Source organism: Spermophilus citellus (genome assembly GCF_964194105.1).
Source record: "Spermophilus citellus genome assembly, chromosome: 5".
NCBI classification, from domain to species: Eukaryota; Metazoa; Chordata; class Mammalia; order Rodentia; family Sciuridae; genus Spermophilus; species Spermophilus citellus.
The window spans coordinates 21,762,666-21,773,567 of NC_138186.1; positions in this window are offsets into that span (position 1 = coordinate 21,762,666).

The following is a 10,902-nucleotide window of genomic DNA, read 5'->3' on the forward strand; positions in this document are numbered from 1 at the left end:
GAGTCCACTTCCCTGCTCTTGGGCCGCTCCCAGGCCACCAAGCAATAACAACCTCCACCCTCATTGTCTGGCAAACCTGGTCATTTCATGTCCATTACTGGAGGATTTCAGCATCTGATTCAGCTGTTCCTGCAAGAACATCCACACATGGATTGGTATGATTTACTGAATATAAGGCCCTTTGTAGATGTAGGTTTAAACCACTTCACATTTAATGAAATTTTTTTTTTTAAAGAGAGTGAGAGAGGAGAGAGAGAGAGAGGGAATTTTCAATATTTATTTTTTAGTTCTCGGCGGACACAACATCTTTGTTGGTATGTGGTGCTGAGGATCGAACCCGGGTCGCACGCATGCCAGGCGAGCGCACTACTGCTTGAGCCACATCCCCAGCCCTAAACCACTTCACATTTAATGATACAATAAGTTATTTGTGTCCTCAAATACAAGATATGTTGGACTGTTTTCCAGTCTCCTAGATATTGTAATACCTCCCTCCTCTGTGTTACCTGATCAGCTCATCCTCATTTTTCAGTTCTCAACTCTGGTTAAGGTCTCTGGTTCCCCCCAATTGGCAATATTGTTGCTCCTTTAATTTGTTCTTGCCCCTATACTCAGCACCATTATGGTAGTTCTGTTTTATCTGTTTGCACATCTGTCTGATATCTTCAGGTCAGCGACTGTGTCTTCTCCCTTCCTAGGGCCAGCCCCTAACTGTAGCTCCTGATCTATATATTAAATGCTCAATAAAAGTCTGTGGAATGAATGAAACAGTCACACCACACTCAATGAGCCACAGTTATCACTTCAGCAATACAAATTCGTTTATATAATAAAGTTATTAAAGTCATTGAGAAAACATCAAGTTATCCAAAGAATAACATTGCAAGTGAACTAAAGGACTGTGTCTCAGATTACTTGATAACTCAGGGGATAAGAATTCCCCCAGTCCTTCTAATCTTATGTTGCTTTTGGAAGTGATCATAGCCCTGGGAAACAAAAGGGTCAGTGTACTGGGGGATCAGAGTGGAAGCCACAGTGGCTACTCGACAATAGAACCCTCACTGGACCCGAGCTATGGTTGTCACAGGAGCTGGGGGACTGGGGTTCTACTACATCAGGTTGGGGTATTGCTGTGCTTTGATTGTCCCTACCAAAACCCATGCTGAACTTCATCCCCAGTGTCAGATATGAAGAGGTGGGACCCTCAAGAGGTGATTGGGTCATGAGGTGTCTGCCATAAATGGATTAATCCATTCATGGATTAATGGATCTGTTATAAAAGCCAGTTTGGCTGTGTCTCTTGTATGTGCCCCCTACACATCCTCATCAGGATTCTGCAGAGAGTCCCCATTAGCAAGAAGACCATCACTGGATACAGCCCCTCTACCTTGTACCTCTCAGGCTCTAGAACCATGAGCTAAATAAACTCCTATTCTTTATAAAAATCCCTGACTCAGCTATTCAGTTCAAACAACAGAAAATGGACTAAAACAGGTAAATATCAAGAAAGTGATCTTTCCATCTTTGTTTAAAAGGATGCAAATTTTCTGACCATCTTTCACCAAGGAGGAATAATGAACATGTTTATCTTGTGCCCCATTCTGTTGTCATTCGAATGCCCAAGCCTGCAATTTGAAATTAAACTGTTTGCCCTTTGTGTCAAATCCAAACACCATGTTCAAGGAGATTCTGTCAAGGGCAGCATTGAGTTTGATCCAAGGAGGGACCCTACTGGGCCACCTAGTTTGACAAAGACCTCCTTACTATAATGCAAGTTTCAATATTAGCCTCTGTCTCCCAGAGTACCCTCAGTGCCAGGATGGCAGGGTCTGGAGGGGCTTGGTGCTCCATGGCTCCAACCACAGGAAAACTGAAATTAGCCTCATCATCGTTGAACCTATTCTCAACAGGTTTTGTTTCCTTTATCTTTAGTTGTAGGAATTTGATTGTCACAGGGCCCTGGTCAGGACTATTCTGGTCAAACATGCTAGGTTTCTCTCTCACTCTCAGTCTATTGTCTTTTAGTTCTGGGAGTTGACTCCAGAGGCTCTTTATCTCTCAGCTACACCCCCAGCCCTTTTTATTTATAATTTTGAGAGGAAGTCTTGATAAGTACTTAGTGCAGTGCTAAATTGCTGAGGCTGACCTTGAACTTGCAATCCTCCTGCCTCAGCTTCCTGAGTGGCTGGGATTACAGGTATGTGCCACCATTCCCAGCTCATGTTAGGTCTCTCTAAATTGGCATTTATAAGCAGTATTCTTGAGCTCCTTAGCAAATTTTTCCAGTTCCCCTCAGCAAAGCTAACCTGTCCTCTCCTGACACAGTGGGCACTTTGCATTTTGAAATGGATCACTCAGTAATTCTAGCCCAGATAAGAAGATGAGCGTCTCTTGTTATGGAAAAAAAAAAAAAAAAAGAAGGTAGGGCACCGAGGGTCAGGCACTGAGGGCCTGCTGTGGAACCAGGCCTGTTTGGTCTGCAGCACAGAATGCCTGGTCACTGGCAAAATGAGTTTTGCAAAAGAAACAGAGTTTATTCCCAAAGTGGCTGAGCATGGACCAGAAGACCAAGCCTCAAATATGCTTCCCTGAGGATGGTTTTTATTGTGAGATGAAAAAGCAAGATGAGTTAAGGTGTGGCGAAAGGTGATTGAAGCCATTGGATTAAAGGTGGTATAAAATAAGTTGAAGGTGAGGGGGCTGGAGGTGTAACTCAGAGGTACAGCACTTGCCTAGCATACTATCTGCAAAGATAAAAATATAATAACAAAAACTTGTCAGGATAGAAATAAGCAGCATTGCTTTGCTTCACCATTGTACTCTTGATAAAGCAACTATTTTCAGTAGGTTCTCCTTTAAATCAGACAACTTCCTCATTTCCCAGTATTCTGCTAGTTATTTCTGATTGTCAGTATTGACAAGACAAATGACATGCCCAACTCTGTTGTGTCCTTTCCAGCCCACCTCCAGCTCTGGGTGGCAGTCTGGCTCTCATTCTTCACAGCTGTTTCCTGGGTTTTCTAAGAGGCTGCCTCCATGTGTCTCTTCCCATGCCTGTGTCCCACTCACTTTGGTGTCTGTGCCATCTACTGCCACTGGGTGACTGTTGACATGGCAATAAGAGGTGACCTTCACTGAGGTCCACCAGCTTCAATTCAAACGCTCCTCTTCCTCTGCGCCAGCTGCTGGTGCCGTTGATTACAGGGCAAACACCTGCCTTGGAGCTGAGGCAGCCATTTTTCTCACCAGTTCATATGATCACGCCAGAAAGATTCCAGACATCCCACTCAGAGTTGCAGGCTAAGTTTACTGAAGAGACAGGAAAAGGGAAAAAAAGACACTGTGGAGGGAGAGAGTGGGTCCTCTCAGAAAGGGGATTTTTAAGAATTTTTGAGTCCCATTTTTCTTGACTCCATTTCTCATGCTTCTTTTATCTGTTTATTACCCTTTGAATAGCTCTCAGCCAACCTGGGTTGTCCAGGTCACAAGAAGTGGTGGAGGTAGTTTTGGTGAAAAGGGAGGGTCCAGGTCACTTGTAGGGTGTGACATGATCTTGAAGCAAGTTTTTCTTTAAGGGGATGTAATTAATTATGGTTGTGGAAGGGGTTTTTGTTGGCAGGGGAGATCCTGGGGATCGTACCCAGGGGCACTTTATCACTGAGCCACGTCCACAGCTCTTGAGACGGGGTTTTGCTAAGTTGCTAGGGCCTCGCTAAGTTGCTGAGACTGGCCTTGAATCTGGGATCCCCCTGCCTCAGACTCCTGAGCTACTGGGATTACAGGCATGTGCCACCATCCTGTAATTTACCAAGCCTCCATCTTCCAGGTGCCTGCCTGTCAGATAAGGCTCCTGTGACTTTCAGTCTCCCTTCCTTGTCCCTGCCCTGCTCACCCATCATGGCTGACTAGCTACCTAACACCCTAGTCCCTGGGCTCTGTCTTTTCCTTTTACTCTTCTCAGCAACTGGCTCCTAAACCAGTAAAGTCATCCCTACCTTTTACTGACTCTACTCTCTCCTTTTTCTCTCCAAACTTTGTCCCTTTCATTAAAGATCTTCCTTCCCTCAGGGGAACCAGCTGGGGAGACCCATTCACCTTTATCTACTGGTCTCTGTCTTAACTGCAGCTTCTGGTAAGTGGTAGTTCATGTCCATTTACTTTCTTCAGAGCCTCTCTTCCTGTGCACTCTTCTGAGTTCAACACTGGCTCCCTCTTGCCCTTGGCCATGGTCTTCTAAGAACATTCTCTTCTGTTGTTTTCCTCCTCACACTCTGGGCAGACAGTTCTCAAGTTCTAGGTCTCTTTGTCTTAACCCTTCTTTGGTAAAATAAAGGCAGACAGAAGGATGTCTCTGAGTGGGTATCTGTGAGATCAGAGCCCACATTAAGTACCTGGGCAGAAGAAATTCTTTCAGGGGTCTTAGAACTGAAGGTCTCTTTGATTTTTCAGGCTGCACCCTACCTTACGGGCTATCACACTCTTTGGGATATTGGGGTATCTTGTCTGGCCCTGATATGATCTGGAAGTGCATTCTGGCTTAACGTAGTTGTTTTATGTGTTTTTTGTCTATTAGTTTGTTTCTGTGATTTTCATAGGGGCTAAGATATGAATTTGATGACTGCAGGGACAGTCTTATTATTTCACTGACTCTTGCTCCAGTCATCAGAAAGCCCTCTCACAAAATGAGTTCTGGAGATAACATTGAATACATCCGAATCCAGCATTCACCAATGTAAACTGCCCCTGGAATTCTTAGGGCTAGGATTTCCCTAGCTGCTTCATTTGGGGCAAAAATTTTTATATTTATTGGCAGAAATTTTTATATTCATTTTTGGCAGAAATTTTGTAATTATTCTTTATTGAGTTTACCTTCATATCTTATGGCACTTCTTATGATAAATTCACTTTTGTGTTATGTGCACTTAAGTAGATATTCTTTGTGTGTGTATGTTTGTGTGTGTGTGTGTGTGTGTGTGTGTGTGTGTTTGTGTGTGTGTGTGTGGTGCTGGGGATTGATCCCAGGGCCTTATGCATGCAAGGCAGGCACTCTACCAACTGAACTATATCCCCAGCCCCTTAAGTAGATATTTTTGTTTGACCAGCATGCCTGAGTTAAAACATTTCAACAAATGGTTCTGGGAAAACTGAAAATTCATATGTAGCAAAATTAAATAAAACCTCTGTCTAGATAGGGCAGAGGGGTGGAAGGGGAAGGGCGGGGGCAGGGGGTTAGCAATGATGGTGGAATGTGATGGACATCATTATCCAAAGTACATGTATGAAGACATGAATTGGTGTGAACATACTTTATATACAAACAGAGATATGAAAAATTGTGTTCTATATGTGTAATAAGAATTGTGATGCATTCCACTGTCATGTATTTAAAAAATAAAAGCAATTAAACAAAAATCCCCCAAACCTCTATCTCTCACCCTGCACAAAAATCAACTCAAACTAGAACAGAAACGCAAAATGTAATAGAAGAAAAAGTAGGCCCAAATCTCAAGATGTTGGCTTAAGAACTGACTTTCTTCACAAGACTCCTAAAGTTCAAGAAGTAAAATCAAGAATCCATAAATGGGATAGATTCAAACTAAAAAGCTTCTTCATAGCAAAGGATACAATAACAAGAAGGCAGAGCCTACAGAATGGGAGAAAATCTTTTCCACACACACATCAGAGCACTAATCTCCAGGATATATAAAGAACCCAAAAACTTAACACCTAAAATCCAAATAATCCAATAAATAAATGGGCTAAGAAACTCAACAGACACTTAACAGATTTTACACAATCATCAATAAGTATATGAAAAAATATTCAACATCACTAGCAATTAGAGAAATGCAATCAAAACTACTCTAAGATTTCATCTCACTCCAGTCAGAATGGCAATTTTCAAGAATACAAGCCACAATAAGTGTTGGTTAGGATGTGTGTGTAGGGGTGCTAGGGAAGAATGGAGGAATTTGGATTGGGGGGGCAGAGAAGGGGGGTGTTTGAGGGTGGGAAGGATGGTGAATGAGATGATCATTACTTTATGTACATGTAGTATTGCACAAATTGTATGACTCTGCATCATGTACAGCTGGAGATATGAGAAGTTGTGCTCCATTTGTGTACTATGAGTTGAAATGCATTCTGCTGTCATGTATAACTAATTAGAACAAAAAGAAAGGCAGGCATGACAGAAGAAAGATCTCAGCTCATGGCAGCCAGGAAGGAGAGAGTTAGGGACGGGGTGGGGGGGGAGAAACCAGGGACAAGAGGCACATCCCCAGTGAACTTTAATCTTCCCCCACTTGCCTATAGTTTCTACCTCTTCTCAGTAGTTAATTCACACCATTAATCCTTTCAATGGATTAATCCACTGATAAGGTGAGAACCACTATGATCCAATCACTTCCCCAAAACCTGACCTCTGGACATTGTTCATTGGGGACCAGGCCTTCAACACATAAGCTTTTGGGGGATATTCCAGATCCAAACAACAACAGTCATATAAACAGATGACCTTGGCTTGGTTCAGTTTTTCATGAATATAATTTGTATTCAACTCTCATTTTGTAAATTAATATTACCTTATTACTTTCTTATAAGTAGAATTTAATGTAATATGTCTCACAAATGTTAATTTAAATTTGTTGGTAAGATAAAATTAAAGATGTCTAAATTGTTAACAATTTTTTTTTTTTTTTTGCCTAGGTTGCTGGCCATTCAGGATTATATTGATTTGTTAGGTGTTTAAGATGCAATGTCCATTGCTTTCTATGTTTTAAATACATTATCAATGTTTAGGTTATTTAACAAATAAATTATTTAACAAATAAATAAGGCATTTACTATGTTTATCTATCTTGGTGTTCATGGGAAATCTAAAAGTGTGAATTAGGTAATTATAGGGGATAAATGTTTATGTATATGGAGATAAAACATCTGAGTCATTTATATATTACAATGCTGAAAAATCAATTGCTAAATATAAATTCAAGTGGTCTTGGAGTTAAAACAAGATTCTATCTATTAATTAAATGTATTTTTAAAAACTGTTGGTATACAGGAAAATAACTTACTATCGCTTTTCCTTGGATCTTTACTTAAAAATAAGGTTTCTCCAGCTGTAGTGATGCTCACCTGTAATCCCAGCAACTCAGAAAGCTGAGCCAGGAGGATCTCAAGTTCAAAGCCAGCCTCAGCAATTTAGTTAGGCCCTAAACAATTTAGTGAGACACTGTTTCTAAATAAAATATAAAAAAGGGTCGGGATGTTTGGCTCAGTGTTTGAGCATCCCTGGGTTCAATCCCTGGTACTGAAACCAACAAAAAGTTTTCTAAGAGTTTACGTTCTAATTAACATGTATTAAAGTGCAATTCTAGGGCTGGGATTGTGGCTCAGCGGTAAAGTGCTCCTCTAGCAAAGGCGAGACCCGGGTTCGATCCTCAGCACCATAAAAAAAATAAAGGCATTGTGTTGTGTCCATCTACACCTAAAAGATAAATATTAAAAAGAAAAAGTCTGTTAAAGTGCAATTCTATACAGAAAGAAAAAAATGACAAAGACTTTAAGCTGCATTTTGATGAAAATAATGGAAAGTGTAGTATTTTATCTTGTTAGAAAGGAGTGATTTGTCTAAATCTTAAATGGATTGTTTCAAAATATAAATTTACATGTAAGAGAGAAACAAGTCAGAACAACTTTTTACTTCAAAATGTAAGGGGAAAAGATACAAAGAAAGTTACCAGGATGAGGATATATCTTTTAGAGAATGTTTTTGAATGAAGCAGGATTCTGTATAATAAAGTATGATTTTTGTCCTAAAGTAAAATGACTGGATTGTTTCAAAATGGGAAGAAAAATAAGGCCAAAAGCTCAAAAGCTAAAGGTGTAAACAAATTGCAGATTGTCTAAGCAGGCTGCAGGTTTCTGAAGGACAAATGTTGTAAATGAAATGTACATGTAATTATGCTGGCTATAATTAAGAAAAATTACTTGCAGGACTTTCAAAAATAAAAATTTAAGCCACCGAATTTAAAACCAGAATCTAGGTTTTTATAATTGTTTTGGTACCAGGGATTGATCTCAGGTGCACTTAACCATGGAGCCACATCCCCACCCCCTTTTTTTTTATTTTGAGATAGGGCCTTGCTAAGTTATTGAGGCTGACATTGAAACTGTGACCCTCCTGCCTCAAGGTCCTGAATCACTGTTGTGTACCAGTGGTCGGGGAGGGGGACTGGGCAGGTGATATGGTGAGGGGTTGATGCCTACACAACCTTGCTGAATTTTGACCCCACCCTAATCTTGTTCATCTTTAAGGACGGAAGCCTGAAGACCAGAAGTCCTCCTCAAGTGGGCTGGCCAAAATGGGTTGGATCTAGGATGGCTGCCCGAGTGACCACCTGATAACCTCCAAATTCATTATGATTCCATCTGCATGGTGACACTCTCCAGTGCCATGAAGGTTGACAGTCGCCATGATGAGACCAGAGAGAAATATAAAAGGAGCAGAAAGAGGTGGTGCGCAAATTTCTAGAGGGGGAGGGATAGACTAGTAAAAAAAAGGAATATTCTTATCTCATTTATTTTATATTCTATCTAGGATTTTCCATACCCAATGAGCCAAGAAACTGATTTTCAAGGCCTTGTCTTCTGTTTCTTTTATTCTTTGACCAACAATAAACCTTTCCTTGCTCCTGAGTTGGATATGGGTCTTATTTATTGGCTCTGTATTTCCAAGAAGAAAAAAGGACCCAGTTTGGGGTCAAAATTGGTAATAATTGCTGTATTTTTTTTTTTTTTTGGTACCAGGGATTGAACCCAGGGACACTTAACCACTGAGCCACATTCCAAGCCCTTTATTTTAAAATTTTTTTTAGTTGTAGATGGACACAATACTTTTATTCTTTATTTTTATGCGGTGCTGATGATCGAACCCAGTGGCTCACAAATGTGAAGTGCTTTGCTACTGAGCCACAATTCCACCCCCCTTTATTTTTTAAAATAATGGCTGTTCTTTACAAACATGATTTTTCTTTTTTTTTCTCTCTTTTCTTTCTCTTTCTTCTCTCTCTCTCTCTCTCTCTTTCGAGATGAGGTCTTGCTGTGTTGCCCAGGTAGGACTCAAACTCCTGGATCAAGTGATCATACAACCTTGGCTCCCCGAGTGGCTGGGCCTGCAGGTACCTGCCACCATGCCTGGCTAGTTTCTATTGTTTGATCCATTCACATGTGAGTTCCAGTCTGATGCTCTGATACCAAATGTACTTTGAATTCAATAAGCTAAATGGGAGGCCACATTCTTTTCCAAGGTGTCTTTGTCAATGTATTATTTCTAAGAATCTAATATTTGCTTACAAATATAATATATATATATATATATATATATACACACACACACACACACACACACACACACACACACACACACACACCCCTAGTGGTAAAGCACATGTTCAGCATGCTTGAGGCCCTGGGTTTAATAATATAAAAGAAAAATAAACAGAACACAAACCAGAAAAACAAAATATTTAATTGAAACAATTCCAAATACGGAAGTAAAACAAGCTGTGTTAGTACTTATGACCAGATTCCCGGTACATCTTTATTTCCAGTTTATTGATTATAAATTCAGATTGCTGTCTAGCTGCCAAGAAAGCTTTTATTTTGCATGGAGTACTGAAGTCCTTTCAAAACCATCCAGGGATGTTTGGGAAAAGAAAATGTCAAGTTGTTACCATGTAAGAGCGGTTGCCCATCATTGTTAGCCTCAGGGACCAATTAAAGCTGGGTTAAGAGACCTTTTTTGGGATCAGGTCTTTCTGTTGTCATGACTAGTTTTATAGTGAATTTTTTAAAGTATTAGATACCAATGAATCACTGGTACCTCTGAGTAACAGCTGAGTAATCTTCTGCAAATGACTGGGCACCCTTGTATTCCACTGCTTATCCTCCTCTGATACTGGCACTCCTTCTCCAGCTATTGCCTGGCACTGAAATGACTTACCGGCTCTCCAAACTCAGCTTCCAGGACACCTGGGGACATTCCATGGGGGAAGATACAGACACAAAAGTCTTAAGGAACACTAAGTTGCAGATGATACTCAGCATTCATGGATTTGTTCCTGCTTATCATTTCTTCCTCTTTCTTGACCCCACCTAGGGAGAAGAATATATTTACCAATTATTCAGTTCCTCATTAAATGAGGAAGAGAGGAAAGAAGAAAAGTTCCAATGTAGCAAGCGATAACCTTTACTCTTCTATTTTTTAAAATAGAAGAGTAAAGGTTACCTTTATTTTATTTTATATTTATTTTTATGTGGTGCTGAGGATCAGACCCAGTGCCTCACATGCACGAGGTAAGCACTCTGCTACTGAGCCACAATCCCAGCCCCACCTTTACTCTTTATCATGAGTGGTAACCTTTATCCTTTATCTGGAAACTGGTTTGCCAAGAGTCATATTAAAGATCACCATCACAGTCACTGTGCAGGTGCAGCTTGGTGGTAGAGCCCATGCTGTGCTTAACATTCAGGAGACCCTGGGTTCAATCCTAGCATGAAAACAACAACAACAACAAAAACCAAATAAAAAGGAACCAAAATAGAAAAACAACAAAAAAAGAGATTTCCAGCACCTGTTTCTGCCCCCTATAGTAAATGGCTAAAAAGAGGAAGAAAGGCCCTATAAGCATTTCAGGTGGTACCAGTTCAAACTGATTTTCATGTTGGATTATAGACAAATCAAGCCCCAGGCCTTTGTCACATGAACACCAGAACTACTAACTCACTAGAATAGTTCTCCAATTGTGTATTCCTATCATATATGATTAAAAACCTGATATTTTAAATTTTGATTCTATTTTTCATCATGAGCCTGTTAGGATTGTGTTTATACACAGG